Source organism: Ascaphus truei, chromosome 1 (genome assembly GCF_040206685.1).
Source record: "Ascaphus truei isolate aAscTru1 chromosome 1, aAscTru1.hap1, whole genome shotgun sequence".
NCBI lineage: Eukaryota > Metazoa > Chordata > Amphibia > Anura > Ascaphidae > Ascaphus > Ascaphus truei.
The window spans coordinates 251,136,610-251,155,765 of record NC_134483.1 but is presented as its reverse complement, the minus strand read 5'-3'; the positions used below and the strand labels follow the sequence as shown (position 1 = coordinate 251,155,765).

General features: G+C 42.5%; 1 long non-coding RNA gene across 2 annotated transcripts in view; it reads left to right on the top strand.

The window, feature by feature from the left end:
* Window positions 1–19,156, top strand: part of LOC142470655 (uncharacterized) — a 104,324-nt gene that overhangs the window by 64,034 nt on the left and 21,134 nt on the right. Inside the window, exon 4 of one of the 2 annotated variants that reach the window (XR_012789302.1) lies at window positions 16,172–16,282. The exons of the other annotated variant lie outside the window; for it this stretch is intronic. This is a non-coding gene — a long non-coding RNA (uncharacterized LOC142470655). Of the gene's footprint in view, window positions 1–16,171; window positions 16,283–19,156 lie in introns of those variants that run through there. 2 annotated transcript variants of the gene reach the window in all.

The window sequence follows — 19,156 nt, the reverse complement described above, 5'->3', positions numbered from 1 at the left end:
TTTTAATGTTGCGATTTTTTTGTTAAAGATAATGTTACTAATATTATTTTCTTTTTTCTTTAGGCTTACATTTAGTTTTGATTCTGTTATGTGAATGAAAAAATGGGGGGGAAAGGAGAACAACAAAATGAATGTTATGTGAATGTGCTAATAAAAAATTATGTTTATTGTTGATTAATAGCAGTGGGCTGTCAGCCTGCATGGGTCACCTCCCAATCAGCCCGATTGGCTGTCACCTAGCAGCAACCGTCCAATACGGAGGGTGGGAGGTATACTTAATGCAGACGACAGTCATTGCTAAATTATCCCTGATGAAGTAGCGTTAGCTACGAAAGGCATAGGATAATTTACTTCTATATTGTCCGATATTAGCCCCTGTTTTCCTGCTTGGTGGCTTATTGAGTCATTGTGACTGTGACTTTAAGCAGTGTCCCCACTGTTCTGGTGCGACTAGGACTTTGTTCCGCATCGGTCTGATTTCACGTACCACGTGTACGGATGGGACTCTGACTCACGTCGCTGTGACGTCATCTGGTTGTGACGCGGTTCTCTGGTGAGACCACACATGCTGTTACTATCGGGAGGAATCTTCCCCCAACGAGGCTAATCCACCGGATTGATCGGGTTCCTGTAACACCCTGCACCGAGGGCATGAGGAGGACCCCACGAATCTCCTTAGCTGTGATTTCCAGTGCTTCGCGATGCCTGCTACCGAGTGGTAACCTGTTGTGCTGCTTGCACTCAATGCATTTGTTCTTTTTATCTGATGTACGCCTAATACTTACCTTCTTCACAAATTAATTATATTTTGATGTATTTCACTATTGCGCTGTTTTTTTGTTTCCTACATGCTGTGTACATCCTGCAACATTTCAGTTTTGAATGGGACTGCCAGGGACCCCCGCTGTTAATCCGATGGGCCATTAGTCTGTCTGCAGAAATGTCACTGAAATGTTGCAGCATGTGCCTGGGTCTTGTTGGTGATTGCCCCAGATTTGTTTTAGAATACTCGTCAACACTACAGTATGTGAGCATGAGGGTTTGAAGAAAACAGAGAGCCTCTTACAGAATGAGTTGGAGGAGGTGACAACAAGTCTGTAAAAGGCTAATACCTCAATTGCTACCATGGATGAAAAGCAGGACAAGTCTGATGGACTAATTGCTAACCTGAAGCAGAAATATGGAGAGGCTCTGCAAGAGATTTGGAATTGCTGTAGAGAGCTGAATGTCTCTCAGAAAGAAGTTCACGCTCGTAGCATACTGTAGAGCTGTGTACATTGAAGGAAACCTATGAGAATGCCCTGAGTTATTTACAGTAGAGACTGTTTAGAGAGAGAATGTAAGTCTGAAAGAAGAAAATTCAGATTTGCCTGACAAGTCTAGTGAAGGAAAGAAGAAGCTTCACCAAGCAGAAAAAGTGATGGAACAATTGTCCCAGGAAAATTTAGAAGTACAGGCTGCACTGCAGAATGCAGAGAGAATGCTGGGAAAAGAATGCCTCGCTGTAACAGGGTCTTATCCCTGTTAACTGGCTTGCCTCTAATCCAGCAGTGTGCTGGTTAATTGCACACCTGCAATCAACCACTCCACCTGCCTAATCACAGCTCTGTGAAAAAGCCTGTTCCCAGAAACAGGAAGGAGATTTGTCCTCAGTACACAAGGGTGCTGACAAGAGGAAAGCAGGGAAGCCTGCACACAGAGGTATTGAGCAGAAAGGCTCTGCTGAGATCAAGACACCCAGAGACTTATATTCCTGGACCCAGGAACCTACCAGAGACTGACATAAAGGGCCACCTGCTTTAAGGTATCTCTGGAGACTTTGGTGTATTGGTAATGGGATTATCCCTCCAGCCTTGGAGAAAGGGACTGAGGAAATAAGTTAGCTCTTACACAGAGATAGGCGTTTGTTATTTTGTGTTTTTGTATATTTTGCCTGCATTAAGGAACAGGCTCAATAAAGCCAAGATATAATTTCACCCCAATCAGTCTCCATTATATGTACCTCTGAACACGTCTCTTACACTCGCCCTGTAACAGTTGAAGGTCACATTGAGCGCCACAAGACCATCGCTTGAGGTGGAGCTTAAAAGCCAGGTGACTCTGTATGAGAGGGAGCATAAGAAGGTCCAGACACTGGAGCTGGAGAAGAAGAGAGGCAGCTCCATCCCCATGAGTCAGTGGAAAAATGCCAGTATGCCAAGGATAAAGAAGCCTGGAAAACAGAAACAGCAGCGATCCTAGCGAAAAAAACTGAAGAGCTCCAAAAGATGAAGGAGACATTGATGCAAACCCAGAGCAAGAACCGGGAAGATGTGAAGGCCCTGAGAGGGAACTGGCAGGATCAGATTGAAGAGTTGCAGGCGCAGATGGCTGAGTGTGAGATACAGCGCACTGAGAGGGAGGAGGTGTCTGTCCGTCAGGTGGCCTGCCTGATATTGCACCATGAAACCAAGATGGCCAATATCCACAAGTGGCTAGACCACACGGCCAATGAGGGGGCCCGGCTACAGCTGGAGTTGGACAAGGTTCGGGAGGAGCACCAGCAGCTGCAGGTCCAGAATAAAGAAACCGAAACAGATTTAAGCTTGCCCTGAGTTTGCTAGGAGATGTGGAATTGCGACTCAACTCTAAAGAAGCTGAATTAGCAGCTGCACTGTGTGAAAGAAGAAAGGCAGAAGGACAGCTTTAAGACCTGAGGAAGGACCTGAGTCTGAGCGTGCTGGCCGCAAGTTGGCAGAGAAACAAAAGTGTGACCTAGGATAGGAGCTCGAGGCTCTGAAGACTGAGCGGGACGCTATGTTGGACTCTAATGCTGCCCAGCAGGAGGTTTCTCAGCTGAAGTTGAAGAAAGAGATTACAACCCTAAGACAGACACTTGGGTCACAGAAGCAGTCCATGGAAAAGATGGCGGCTGAGATAAAGCAAGTTAGTCGCTCCAGGAAGCGTGACTGCAATACTGGTGCAGTACTACAATCTACTTTCCCCAAGGCACGGAATGGGAAGACTAAGTTGCGATGGAGTAGCACAGTAAGAATCCAGTCATACTGCAGGGCCCATGGGACCCAAGGTGGATTCCTTGCGATGAGGGTAGCCACTGTGAAGAGACAGTCGCGAATGGAACGGAAGTGTGTCCGTGATCGTAAGATGAGAAAGACCTCACAGATTGTCTAGTGACTCCCAACGGAGAAAGTTAAGGGGTCAAGACAGAAAGGCCCAAGCCTATGAGTCTGCTGACCTGTAAAACAGAGGCGTCATGGGGTGCACTTCAGGTTATTTAGAATCCCGCCTAAGTTGAACAACTGAAGATAAATGGTGATGAACTCAACACTGAAGGTACGCTGATGGAGAAAGTTCAAAAATCCATCACGCTAAAACAGAGTTCCTGTCTTCACAAGAGAAGGTCAAACAATCACTGGCGAGTGAACGCAATGAGCTGACCGAGGTCAAGGCTCTTCTACAAGGTAAGGGAGACTATGAGCACAAGAGGAAGATGACAAAGATTCACCTTCAGAATATGCAGATAGAGTTCACACAGTGGTGTAGAGTCCTGGCAGGGAGAGATATTAGACAGCAGGATGCTCAGGAACCTTTGCAAGGAGGGACACAACAAAAGCAGAGCTTAAACCTTAAACTCAAACTGGCACAAGACAAAGAGGTAGTGAAGTACCAGTCTGCAGGCTCAGAAGGCCTAGTACTTGCCACGAAGAAAAAAGTCTTCAATTGGAAGGCAAGGAAAAAGAAAAGATGGATGTCAGATGTCTCTGACAAAGAGGCTGGTGCACGGGAATAGTGCACGGGCCGCTCACAGGACAATGTTTCGCTGGCGGGAGGGATATGTGACAGAGTGTTAAGCCGGTGCTGCCTGCAGACTAGACCCGTCCCTTATACTGAGGTGGGGACGTATATGTGCATGCACCCGCAGCAGCAGGAGCATGTCCGGAGTGTGGTGTTAGGGTGTTGCCTTGCCAGGTGGAAATAGCTGAAGCAATACTTGCCGGTACCGGTAAAAGAATAGAAGTAGTATTTTCCGTTAGCCAAGGTCAGGGATAGGAGAGATCCGGAAGGGCGAAGTCCAAGCTGAGGGCGGGGGACGTGAGGCCACGTTGTCAAGAGGGAGCCGGGGTCGGGGGCCAAAGAGAGTAGTCTGCCAAGCCGATACAAAAAAAAATGATGACGTCACTTAAAGGCAATGAAAGCACAGCCAATCAGAATGGCTTTGCTTCAATTGCATTTAAGATGACGTCATTCAAAGAAGCATGGCCGCCCTCACATGGTACGGTAGCCAATCAGAGCGTGGGATGTCTATCCCTACTCTGATTGGTTCTAGTACTATGTGGCCAATAATGGCCAAATAATGTATTATCCCTATCTGGATTATAGTTATTTGGCACTTTATTGTACTGTATGTGTTGGGGTGGGGGGAGGGGGTATTGGCCCCAAGGGTATGTGGTAGGACTCCCTTGTGGGTAGTGGGTGAGGGTGGTTAGGCCTCAGGGGGTGGGGAGGTAGTGGGGGAGGGTATGTGGGTGATGGTGGGTTAACCCTTTAATGACTGTAGCGGTTAATAACCGCTATGGTGATTAAGGGGTTAGGGGACATTACATTGGATGTTTTTATTCTTGTGTCTGTTTTGCAGAAGCGGATGGGGCATTAGCAGGATGAAGATGAGGATGGCCTTCATCGTGGCAGCCGGACATGGGTGAGTGCTATACAGTAGCGACATCTTTTATTCGAGTAAATGCCGGCGGCATGCCGGGATCTACCCCAGCTGCCGCCAGTCAGAAACGCGCGCCGCCGCGTTTCCCCCACGCACCCCCCCTCCACATCGCGCGCAATTACCCCCCCAAAGACACCCCGAACCCGGCTTCTACTCTGCCCCTCTGCTTCCCCGCACCCCCGCTTACCTAGATTTGAACTCCAGGGGTGTCGGGGAAGCCTGGGGAAGCCGGGGAAGATGGGGAAGCCGGGCGCGCTTGTGACCGTGACGTCACAGTGCGCCGCCACGCGCCGCGGCTACCCGCTTCCCAGCCTCATTCAGCCAGCGGCATTTGCTCGAATAAGAGCTGCCGCTGCTGTATGTATTTAATGTATTTATTTTTCTGTATGTATTTTAAATGGACAACTGCACTATTATCCATTTGTGGATAATAGTAATGTTGCCCATTACTGTATTGTATGTTGTGTATTGCTATGTTTATTGGGGCAAGTGTCCCCAATAAACATACTATTATGCGTTAACCCCTTCATTGCCTTAGCGGCTATCCGCTATGGTAATGAAGCAGCATTAATGTATTTTAATAATATTGTGCGGGAGCAGGGGGTCCCCTGAGCTGAACCACATTGATTTGTGGCTCAGAGACCCCCTGCTGGATCCCTGGTCCACAAAGCTATGCGGTTCAGCTCAGGGGACCCCCTTCTCACTGTACAATATTATTAAAAAAATATTCATGCTGCTTCGCTACCATAGCAGATAGCCGCAAAGGTAAGGAACGAGTCTTTATTGATATGTGTGTCATAGTGTAGATGTGCAGAGGGTCTCCGAAGCTGAACCGCTTTGGTTTTAGGTCAGGGGACCCCCTGCTTCCCGAGATACAGGCCCCTTTAGGGTGTGCCGGTATCCCTCTGCTTTGTTTACATTCCGTGGTCACGTGATCGGGACCTTAAAATGCAGAGGGATACCGGCACCTCATAAAGGGGCCTGTATCTCAGGAAGCAGTGGGTCACCGGACCTGAAACCAATGCGGTTCAGCTCCGGAGACCCCCTGCACATGTACACTATGAATAAAAATGGTTTCAAAAAGAATTTTTTATGGGCCGATGTTTGCGCCGAGAGAGCAGCGGATCTCTCACTGCTGCAAACACATCTCGGCAGGGGACGGCTTCTCGGCAGCTTCTCGCCAGGCAGCCGTCTCGCCACCGGTTACTAGCCACTTTATCAAATGGGGGTGGCGCATTCATTCGCCAGGGATTCGCCCCTTACAGCATATAGCGAGTTTAACACGCAAGAACATGGCTAATTGCAAAACTGCCTAATGCATTTTTTCGCTGCTTACTGCATGATGCCCTAAATTGTGTAAGGTAATAGAATCAGAGCAGGATGTAATTTCTCTTCAGAAGGACTTGGAGAGACTGGAAAAGTGGGCAGGTAAATGGCAGATGAAGTTTAATACAGAAAAAATGTAAGGTTATGCATTTGGGATGCAAGAATAAAAAGGCGACTTACAAATTAAATGGAGATATATTGGGGGAATCCTTGATGGAGAAGGATTTAGGAGTGCATGTAAACAGCAGGCTTAGCAATAGTGCCCAATGTCATGCAGTAGCTGCCAAGGCAAACAAGATCTTATCTTGTATCAAACGGGCAATGGATGAAAGGGAAGTAAACATAATGATGCCCCTTTACAAAGCATTAGTAAGACCACTCCTTGAATATGGAGTACAATTTTGGGCACCAATCCTAAGAAAAGACATTATGGAACTAGAGAGAGTGCAGAGGAGAGCCACCAAATTAATAAAGGGGATGGACATTCTAACTTATGAGGAGAGGCTAGCTAAATTAGATTTATTTACATTAGAAAAGCGGCATCAAAGAGGGGATAGGATAACTATATACAAATATATTCAGGGACAATACAAGGAGCTTTCAAAAGAACTATTCATCCCACGGGCAGTACAAAGGACTCGTGGTCATCCCTTAAGGTTGGAGGAAAGGAAATTTCACCAGCAACAAAGGAAAAGGTTCTTTACAGTAAGGGTCAATGGTGGAGCTACTCAAAGCTCTATAACAGGGAGTCCCAAAAAAATAATACAATAATAAAGTGGACAACTGAAGTAAGCAACGAGGGGAAGTCAATACGTGGGTGTTAAATAACAGTGGGTGGAAAAGTCTCTGAGGACAGCTTGCAGAAAATGAAGGAGCTCCAATGGAAACCGCTACCTGAGATCCTTGGAAAATAGAGAGACAATGTAGGTACCTCTATGGATCCCTCCTGTAGCGCTCCTACTTCTGTAATCCGCTGTCCTGCTGGCAGTGTGGACGTAGTCGTCTTAGCGGTCAGCTGCACCTTCTCGCATCAACGGCGCGGAGTTCCCGAGTGCCGGAAGTGCGTCAGAGTACTTACGGTCCGTCCGGTAAACGTTCCTCTCCCTTGTAGACGTGTGGTTTCATGGGGGAGAATGCAGTAAGCGCCGACACCCACGTACCCTCTGATCCTCAATCAGAGACGAATCGAGCAGCAACAACGTAGTGAAAACGGATTGGAAAAAAGAATCGCTAGCATCCAAAAAAGCACCATCAGCTCACCGAATGGAGGGCTAAAAAAGTTTATTAAGACTACATAAAAATGAAAACAAGGACAAACAAAAAACTAGTACATACAACCCTACGCGTTTCAAGCTCCTTAGAGCCCTTTCTCAAGGGGGATAATGGGGACTGTGAGTTAATCTCATATGTATAGCCCCTCCTGTACAATTAACACGCAGCTGGAGTTGATCAACATTACATTAATTAACAAACTTTAACACCTTGTTTACCTGATGATAGGAATATATGATCTTTGTAAAGTGTCAAGAGACAAATGCAAAACATTATCCAACAGTTTGAGATAATCATAAAACGAGTAAATTCAGGGATAAAAAAGGAAATGCATATATCTTAGATTCACCATACATTAAATTCCAATATAATAGTAGTAAAGATTATAGAGAGACATGGTATAATCGATGAAAAAAGGCAAGATGGGATAAGTAAATAACAGTGGATAATCATATCAAACACATGATATCAATATAAAATAACTATTTTGTCCATTGTTATCTCATTATCATGAATGACATCATTAAAATGAAAAAACAGAATGACCCAATGATGTTACTAACAAGAACAGATGTTAGAAGATAAAACCACATATTATCATGATTAAACAGTTTGGGATCTATATATTTTCGTTTCTAAGTAATAAATATTTTAAAGAAAATATTTGAGATCCCATTCTGTGTTCAACCCTTTTGGAATTAGTGTATCAAGTGTAAAAATCCAGTTGGCCTCCCTACGGTAAAGTGTAGTAATTCTATCTCCGCCTCTATAATGTACAGGAACTTGTTCAATGGCTATGCATCTAAAGTTAGTGAGAGACCCATCCTGGCATACACTAAAATGTTTTGATACAGGGTGTATCTGATCTTTTTTAAGGATTAGTCGCATACTGTATGTTCCAGAATTCTAAGTTTGAACATGCGTGTCGTTAGACCTATATATTTCTTGTGACAACCACAGGTCAGCATCTAGATTACATACTCTGTTCTGCAATTTATGAACATAGAAATGTTATAAGATCTAGTATTGTCAATGTTTGTAAAAACTGCAGATTTGGTGACATATTTGCAAATTTTGTAGCGCCCACATGCAAAACATCCCATTAATCTTGGGGGAAATTATTTTTTTGTAATTGATATATTTTTCTTGATTACACTTGGAGCTACTATGTTTCCTATTGTTTGTGATCTCTGAAAGACAAATCTAGGTCTAGTAGAAGTAATGCTTCTAAGTAAGGGGTCAATGGTTAATATGGACCAATGTTGATTTACAATGTTTCGAATCGCTTCTGCTTGCCTACTAAATTTCGTAATGAAATATGGGGTATCAGTGTTTGTATTAATTGTCTCTTTAGAGATGTTACTACCAGAGTATCTCTTGCTAGCTTGTTCTACTGATCTGAATATCATCCCCTCTCTATTCTGTTGAAGGGCATTTTGATATGCTTCTTGTAAAATGGTTTGATTATATCCTCTAGCAAGGAAACGGTTGGTTAACTCAATTGAACAAGTTCCTGTACATTATAGAGGCAGAGATAGAATTACTACACTTTACCGCAGGGAGGCCCACTGGATTTTTACACTTGATACACTAATTCCAAAAGGGTTGAACACAGAATGGGATCTCAAATATTTTCTTTAAAATATTTATTACTTAGAAACGAAAATATATAGATCCCAAACTGTTTAATCATGTTAATATGTGGTTTTATCTTCTAACATCTGTTCTTGTTAGTAACATCATTGGGTCATCCTGTTTTTTCATTTTAATGATGTCACTCATGATAATGAGATAACAATGGACAAAATAGTTATTTTATATTGATATCATGTGTTTGATATGATTATCCCCTGTTATTTACTTATCCGATCTTGCCTTTTTTCATCGATTATACCATGTCCCTTTATAAACTATACCACTATTATATTGGAATTTAATGTATGGTGAATCTAAGATATACTGCACCGACACACTTTATTCGAGCAAATACCCGGTATGTACCTGGCAGATACCTGGAATGCGCCACTCCTCACCTCTGACAAACCCCGTTGCATTTGCCTTCCCAGCCTGGGTTCATGCCTGGCTGATGGGCGGCTGATCTGTTAAATGATAATGATTAGGATTTAATAGGCTGCAATGCTTCGCGTGTCTACCAGATGGCATAAATTCATGAATTTTAATGCAGTATATATATATATATACTGTGCAGTATTGCAGCCAGCGGGAATAAAATGCTTCAATCCCTGCTTGGAAAATAACCCAATGCACTCGGGCAGAAAACAGTCACAAACCTCAATACACCCGGGTATACCCGAATTCGTGGGACTAGCCAAGCTCGAATAAAGTGTGTCGCCAGTGTATGCATTTCATTTTTTTATCCCTGAATTTACTCGTTTTATGATTATCTCAAACTGTTGGATAATGTTTTGCATTTGTCTCTTGACACTTTACAAAGATCATGTATTTCTATCATCAGGTAAACAAGGTGTTAAAGTTTGTTAATTAATGTAATGTTGATCAACTCCAGCTGCGTGTTAATTGTACAGGAGGGGCTATATATATGAGATTAACTCACAGTCCCCATTATCCCCCTTGAGAAAGGGCTCTAAGGAGCCTGAAACGCATAGGGTTGTATGTACTAGTTTTTTGTTTGTCCTTGTTTTCATTTTTATGTAGTCTTAATAAACTTTTTTAGCCCTCCATTCGGTGAGCTGATGGTGCTTTTTTGGACGCTAGCGGTTCTTTTTTCCAATCCGTTTTCACTACGTTCTTTACAGTAAGGGCAGTTAAAATGTGGAATTCATTACCCTTGGAGACTGTGATGGCAGATACAATAGATTTGTTCAAAAAAAGGTTGACATCTTTTTAGATGGGAAAGGTATACCAAATAAGTATACATGGGAAGGATGTTGATCCAGGGATTAATCCGATTGCCAATTCTTGGAGTCAGGAAGGAATTAATTTTTCCCCTTAATGGTTTTTTTTTGTTTGCCTTCCTCTGGATCAATAAGTAAGTATAGATATAGGATAAAGTATCTGTTGTCTAAATTTAGCATAGGTTGAACTTGATGGACCTACGTCTTTTTTCAACCTCATCTACTATGTAACTATGTAACTATGTAACTATGTAACTATGTAACCCCATGCTCCAGCACACTAATGTTTTTTTTTTTTTATTATAACCGTAGTGGCAAGTTATGAAGTTGCTTTAATTTTATTTTTACTAATAGCGTACGTGAGCAGGGGGTCTCATGAGCTAAACCACATTGATTTCAGCCTCGGGACCCCCTGCTTTCCGAGATAAGACCCGTATGGTGTGCCGCTATCCCGTGTGCATCACGTTATGTGACGCAGGAGAATTGAAACATTGTGGGGATACCGGCACCCCATTCTGTGGCCTTCATCACAGGAAACAGGTGGTCCCCAAGGCTAAAATAAATGTGGTTCAGCTCAGGAGACCCCCTGCTCATCTATATATTAATAAAAATAAAATTAAAGCAGCTTCAATACCTTAGTGTCTAAGGCAATGAAGGGGTTAAGACACTCGACACACACAAGCTCGTTTATTGGGGGAAGAGGGGGTGAGTGAAAGGGGTACTTGGCCCAGGGTGAGTGGTTATGCCTACGGGGAAGGTTGCAGGATGAGTTAACCCTGTCATTACCATAGTGACAAAGGGGTTAATGCTATGGTAACTAAGGTATTAACCTCCCCGCAACAAACCCGGTAGACCTAACCACCCACCTGGGCTAAGTACCACCCAATCCCTCTACCTCCTATAAACATTAAAATACCTACTACCTACCGATACACAACCCACCCACCCCATGTACCCCCCTCCCCCCTCCCTAACACATACAGTACAGTAATGGGCAAAATTACTATTATCCAGATATGGATAATAGTGCATTTGCCCATTTAAACTAAAATATAACCCGGCCAGCATAAAGTAAATAAAACTTACACTTAACCCGGCCAGGATGAAGGCTGTCCTCTTCCTCATCACAATCCTTGTCCTCCATTGGCAGCAACATAACAATAAAAAATTCAATCTAATGACCACTAACCCCTTAATCACCTTACCATCCATGAGGCCTAACCAACCTTGAGGGGGCAACTACCCCCACCCTCCACCCCGCAACCCATTGACTGGAACAGTGGTAAAGCATGCCCATATAATATGGGCATGGTTTGCCATTATAGCAATAAATGGACAACCAAAATATAAACAACCTCCAACAAAAAGTAAATTAAATCAAAACCATCACCAAAAGAAACACAACAATTAAATAAACCAAACACTAAAAAAACAGAAATTAAAAAGCAAACGCCAAAAAACACCAGAATTAAAACAAGCAATCAAAAAAAACACCAGAATTAAAACAAGCAAACACAAAAAAACACAAGAAATAAAAAACAAAAGACCAAAAATAAAAATGAATTAAAAAAACAATTCACAGACACCGGACAGAAACTGACACCACAACAGCAAGAAAAAGACCGATCCCCAAGGGGGACAGAGACGAGAAACCATGCTACCGACGAGAGGTACATATATACACGAACACATAATGAGATCAAGATAATAGAGGGAAGGGGGGCAAGCCCAAACTACATAACGCTGATAATACATACAAGAAATTCACAGGGACAAGCAAAAGGGTCACAAAGCCAACTCAACATACGAGCAAAACTATGAATAAATAAGGTCAGAACATCTGAGGGACAAGCAAAAAGAAATATAAAAGAAAGATAAAAGAAATACAGAAAACAGATAATACATGAGTGACAGCGAAGATTTTGTAAAATATCTAAAGGTAGCTTGGGAGATATTTGAAAATACAAATCAGGAACACAAGACGAACCCCATACTTTTTTTGGGAAACATCAAAAGCAGTAATTAGGGGAGACATCATGGCATATGTCTCCAGAAGGAAGAAACAGGCAACACAGGAGTTCTGCCAAGCGAGTAAAGAACTTACTAAGGAATTTAGAGAATTCAAAACAGACCCTACATCTAAAAATAAAGAGAGATATAACCAAAAAAAATCCATACAGTACCGACACACTTTATCCGAGTGTGGTCGGTACCGCAAGCCGGGAAATCTCCCGGCTTGCTAGTGGCCGCCCCTCGGCGTGCCGAACGTCATAGACGCGCGGTCACGCGTCATCGGGAGCGTGCGCCCCCTGCACGCGCGTCCAGGGGCTCCCCGAGGGAGCCCTGGTGTCCCGCGATCGCGGGACAGCGGCAGGGGGTTCCGGGGGACCCGGCGGACCCGGCAGCGGTAGGGAGAGCGCCCCGATCGGAGGGCGCTCTTCCGCTGCTTCGGCGCGCGCCCGTCACTCTCGGGCGCGCGCCAGGCTACTGCTGCGGCAGAGAACGGGCAAATGCTCGAATAAACTCTGCCGCAGCAGTATGTGAGCTGTGGCTAGAGAAAAAAGAACTGGGGAAAATATCAATAAAAGAAGCCACATTTTTTAGACATGGGAACAAGACGGGAAGGCTCCTGGGAAATCTTATGAGAAACTTTAGGTCAACTAAACCCATTACTAGAATATATGACGGGAAAGAAATAACTGCAGAGGCAAAAATAATAAATAGGGTTTTCAAAGAATACTACAGCACACTATATAGAGAAGGTGAGGTAAACCTAAAAGCAAGGGAAACTTTCTTTAAAAACATTAAAATACCTAAAATTAGTCAGGAAGATATCGACAGACTAAACTTTCCAATTACACAAAAAGAGATAAAGGACACAATCCAAAACCTTAAAAATTGCAAGGCCCCAGGGCCCGGATGGGATGTCAGGGGAATACTATAAAATTCTGAAAGAGGATCTGATAGAACCGCTACAACAAATATATCACAAGGCACTCAAAGAAGCTATGTTTATGCAAACAAGCGAAATGGCCCATATTATGATAATACACCAACAGGGAAAAGATCCCTTGCGACCAGAATCATACAGGCCAATCTCTCTGATTAACCAGGATGCCAAGATATTTACCAAAATCATGGCAGATAGGTTAGCAAATATTCTCCCGTCCTTGATACTTCCTGATCAATCGGGATTTGTCAAGGGAAGATCCGTAGTCAAAAATATCAGAAAGGTCCTAGCGGCAATAGAATGGGTCCGATTGCACAAAATAGGAAACACAGCCCTAGTGACCATTGATGCTGAAAAGGCGTTTGACAATATAATGTGGAACCATGTGTTCTTCGTGCTAGATAAATTTGGATTAAGGGGAAATTTTAGCAACATGATTAAGGCAATGTACAACACCCCAAAGGCTAGAATAAAAGCAGCAGGACATTTATCAGATCCATTCCAATTATATAGAGGGACAAGACAAGGATGTCCGTTGTTGCCCCTGCTTTTCAATCTAGCAATAGAACCTCTAGCAATATACCTGAGGCAAATGGAGGAATTCAAGGGAATCAGGATAAATAAATCAGAACTGAAATTATCAATGTTTGCAGACGATATACTAATGTTTATGACTAACCCCGATGAATCACTCAAAAAGGTACTACAACAAATAGACATTCAGGTCATGTGCCGGCTTTAAAATAAATATATCTAAGACAGATGTACATTAAAGAACCCCCAGACATAAAGGCACCATATAACTTTCCAATAAAAGTAACAAAAAAAAACATTAGATACCTGGGGATAATGCTGGAGGCAGAAATTTCCAGACTTTATGATTACAACTTCAAACCAATAATAAAAAAAATAGTGCAAGAACTGAAAAACTGGATGACATTGCCCCTATCACTCTTTGGGAGGGCAAGTGCGATCAAAATGATATCTTTCGCCAGACTTCTATATCACATGCAGACTCTTGCCATGCTCCTAAAGCATGTAGATTCTGTATAAATGATATATACAAAGCAATGACAAAATTCTTGTAGGGAAATAAGAGAAGCAGAATAGCTTTAAAAAAATTACAATTACTGAAAAAAATGGGAGGCATCAATCTACCGAATATCAGGAACTATAATTTAGCAAGCATAATGAGACATGTAGGGGATTGGATAAGAGACACTAACCATTACTCCTCCCTAGAACTAGAAAAATTATTCTCACCAGAAACCTCCCTGAAATAACTAATACAAACAAAATGGGACATCCCAGTAACCCAAAGAAAGAATATTCTAATCAAAGACACCATAACAACGTGGAAAACGGTTAGGAAAAAGTTTAAACTCTCCTACACAATCTCAAGATATATACCAATCCAAGACAACACCAAATTTATACAAGGATATACCCAACCCTCATTTCGAATATGGGAAATAAAAGGCATCAAGTGTCTAGAACACGTGATCAACACAGACAAACAGGAATACATGATATTCCAAGAGCTTGCACAAAAATGGGACATTCCCCAAAATTTAATGCACGTCTTTTCATACACACAACTAATCAGCTATTGCAAAAAACTGACAAATCACAAAACAACAGTACTAAAAAATAACAGAATAGATGAATACTTTAACTCAAAAAAGCAGGAAAAAAGCAAACTGTCAGAACTATACAATATTATAAGGGATCAGGACATGGGGATCACACATGCCAACACACTGAGGGCATGGCAAAAAGACTTTCCAGAAATACAAAGCATGGATCAATTAATACAAGGCATCCGAAGGGTACATAAGATTATACCATCAGAGACATGGAGGGAAATGCAATACAAAATAACACACAGGGCCTATATAGCATTCGTAAGACAGATAGAGACAAGGACAGAGGATACCACGTTCTGCCCCAAATGCAAGACACCTAAAGCAGATCTTAAACATTGCCTCTGGACATGCATACATATATCCAGATACTGGGGCCAAGTACTAGAATACATAAAAACAAAACTAAAGATCTCACGGGTGAAGAACCCAATATCTATGATATTCGCGAACATAGAGAATTGGACAGAGGGCAAACAAATTAGCAGATCAATGACCAGACCCACTGTAGTTATATTACTGGCCGCAAGAAAGACCATAATGACAAACTGGATACAAACACAACAGCCCTCAATGGAACAACTACAAGACACACTATACAAACTAATGACAATAGACAGACTGGAGACATGCATAGACAGGAACATAACAATGGGGACTTCCATCAGAGGTGGGACTGGTTCAGGACAGAGACATGAAGACAAAGGACGATATAGTATAAACGGACTAGACAGGGGATGGAAAGAAGAAAAAGAGTGAAAACACCAACACGATAAGTTGTGTTAGAGTTAAAAGTTATAATAGATAGGACTTGTGTTTGGAAAAGATTGTAAACATTGAGTATAAACTATGGGTGACATGTTGTGAAAGTAACTGGAAAAGTCAAAACTGATCGCCTACACTGGCGACCAACTTTATTCTTACTTGGCTAGCTCCGCGAATTTCAGAAGATCCCGGTGATGTGCGGTTTTGTGTCGTTTTCTCCCGGGGTGTATAGCGTTATTTTCGCGGCTGTGATTTAAGAATTTTATTCCCGCTGGCTGCAATACTGCAATGCCGTGTAAAAACGCATGGGGGCATTTGCGAGCTGTTGTCTCTGAAGTCTAATGTAGTACCTTCGCGGTTCAACCTACAGTACACAGTCTGTGCGTGCGCGCGCAGTAATAGTAAAATTGCATATTTAATTTATTTTAAAGTACAGTACTGTACATGCTCGGACCCTGTTGGGGTGAAGTGAGGGGGTTCCTAATATCTGGGGGAAAATGAATTTTAATTCTATAGTGAGTACTGTCTTGTTGCCGTATTATTTTGGTGGGGCTGGCTGGGTACTTCTTTAGGTGGCTGACCATTACTGTACATTAAAACTTTTATTTTTGTTTTTCCTCAGAACAGAAAACGGCTAATGGGGGGATTTCGATGGATAATATTGTACTGTATGCTGATGTTTTCCGGCCGTACAATATACTGTGTAATAAACCCAAATAAATAAAACTATGCATTTATTCTACATGTTCAGTATCGTTTCATTTTGTGTCGTCCACAGTATACTGTATAGTGGTATACAGTGCCTAACATCTATGGGCAAAAGGAATTTTATTCCTAGGTGCCCTAGGACAGAAGTTCCCACGCCAATTGCCCGTGAACTTGACCGAGGCCCTAAGTAGTTCCCACGCCAATTGCGCGAATATAATGTAAAATAACCCGTTCTGTGGGTCTGAGCAGGTTGAAATTTACCTGGTCCTCATGCGGGAGGACCCTTGCCATAGTGGCAAAATATCAGCCTTGCACGACCCCCGGAACCGGACGTACCAAAAGACAGTTTAAAAGCACATTACCAAAGTGGCTTTTTTTCTGCCATGCAAGTCAATGGCAGAAACCAGAACTTTAACATCACCCTGACTCCGTTCTGTTGCCACGAGAGGGTCGCAATTTGCCATGCAATCCTGCCGCAACTAGGACTACATGGAGACCGAATTTGAGCCCTCTAGCTCGAACCAAACCGGAGTTCTGGGTTCCAGGTTTCTGCTCATTCTTACTTAGCCGGTTCAAAGCTTTCTCCGCCATTGTGCTCAATGGTAGGACCCTCCTCGCCGGCGTGACCCTTTCTCGTCGCCATTACTGCCCGGACCCTGTTGGGGTCAAGTGAGGGGTTTCCTAACATCTAGGGGCCAAATAAATTTTATTTCTAGGTGCCCTAAAACAGAAGTTCCCACGCCAATTGACCTAGTTCCCACGCCAATTGCCGTAGTTCCTCCGCCAATTGCGCGACCAGCCAGTAAAAAACAGTGCAGCAAGCCTCTACATTTGTTACACTGTCAAAGGAGCAAATGGAAACAATTTGAGGCAATTCAACTTATTCTTTTATTGGTGGAGTCAGTACAAAAACTTTTATTTACACATACAGTACAGTACTGTACAATGTTGAAACATTTAAAGTGCACAGCAATTCAAAACATCAACACACAATAATACATTCTACAGCCTTTATTAAATTCTTCTGCCACAAAACATTTTTGGTGCATGGGGCAAAGGGAGTTAAAGTGACTTGCTTTTTATGTGCTGTTTTTGGGGGTTGTCTTTGGGGGTCTATTCATCAAATTATTATGATGGAAATAAACTATCTGGAAAGCCTTTTGAAATTACAGTGCTGTTAACTATTTCAGCCACACATCTCCAGAGTTTTTAATCCCTCCCTAGCCAAGCATCAATCGGCTGAGTCACCCTAGCCTACAGTACCATCCCCCTCTCTCCACTGGGTCGTTGATCTGCTGCATATTGCCATTGTGTTCTTAATCCGCCCATAGCCGAGCTACAAACACTCAGCATGCTTGCTTCAAATCACACCATCCCCCTCCCCCAACCCTTAGAGGCCTGTTGTTTGAACGGTAATGCTTTGAAAAATCCCCTCTCGAATTTGAAATGTAAATCTGATGTGCACAGCACTGTGAGAATTGAGGGTACACTGAGACAGTATTTCATCAGTGTGTGAAAATATTTGTCAGTCACTATGGTTTACAGTCACATGTTTTTAATACAATACAGTACATTCTTTAATATCTTTAAAATAAAAATATATAAATCCTGGTAAAATATTTTATAAATAAATAAATAAAATAATTCATTGGTGCACTGTAGGGGTGGCTGTCAATGATTCTGATTCGCAGGAAAGTGAATAAATATTTATTTTATTTTATCAGGAACCAAAAAATACAAATATAAAAATAATCAGGAATAATACATACAGTAATGCAGTCTTTATTAAGTTATTTTGGCAGCTTGAAATTCGATAACCATTTGGAAAACCTTTGTAAAACATGGGGAAACATGAGTAATGCACATTTATAAGAATATTATTTAATACTACAGTATATACAGTACAGTACTGTAATGTACTGTATAATATACTGTACTGTATATACTGTATAGTAAAATTAATTTTTCTTTAGTCTTTATCTTTTCCTCATTCTGTCTGCAGTACAGTAGTTCATTGAGAGAGGAGAGGTTTTGTGTACATCATTGCTGCTGTTTATATACTGTACATTTGACTGTACAAGCAGATTTGACTGGACACAACGCCCCCATCCCCCTAGGCCACCATTTTTCCTGGAACGACAAGAAAACCAAACATTTGTGCAGTTACTGTACTGTATTATGGCAGAACTACTGTAGGTGGCTGGTGCAGCTTTGTCTGGAAAGAAAAAAATGGGGCAGTTACTGTAGTAGGCAGTTACTGTAGTACTGTCAAACTAGTGTACTGTATACTGTACTCGTACTACTGTACTGTATACTCTGACTACTGTTAAATTATATGTACTGTAACCTGATGGCTGATGCTGCTCTCTCTGTAAAGAAAAAACTACTGTATACAGTACTAGTACTCTTACTATCTGGAAAGAAAAATTCTTTGCCATACTTACCTGTAACATACTGTACTTACAATACTACAGCACAGTACTACTTTCCTGATGCTTGCCCATTACGCACGATGACAATGGGCAACACAGTGGCAATATGGTCTATATATTTATTGCAGCATTCCACGGTGAGTACATCGTTCCAAAAACTCAGTATGCCTTTCAACAACTAGTCCTTTTTGGAGGGTTTCACCACTTTCCGGATATGGTCCTTCAGCTGATGCCAGACCATTTCGATCGGATTGAAGTCTGGCGACCTGTCATTGGAAAGAAAGGACAATTGGTTTAAGAGCTAAAAACAGTGGGGAACAAAAATGGGACACGGTCTACTGCACTTACTCCGCTGGCGTCTTCACCCAGTTGATGCCGCGCTCAAGGATATGCGCCGTTGACGCAGTGTGCTTGGGATCGTTGTCCTGGTAGAAGCAGTGACCATGGGGGAAGTCGCGTGTGATGTA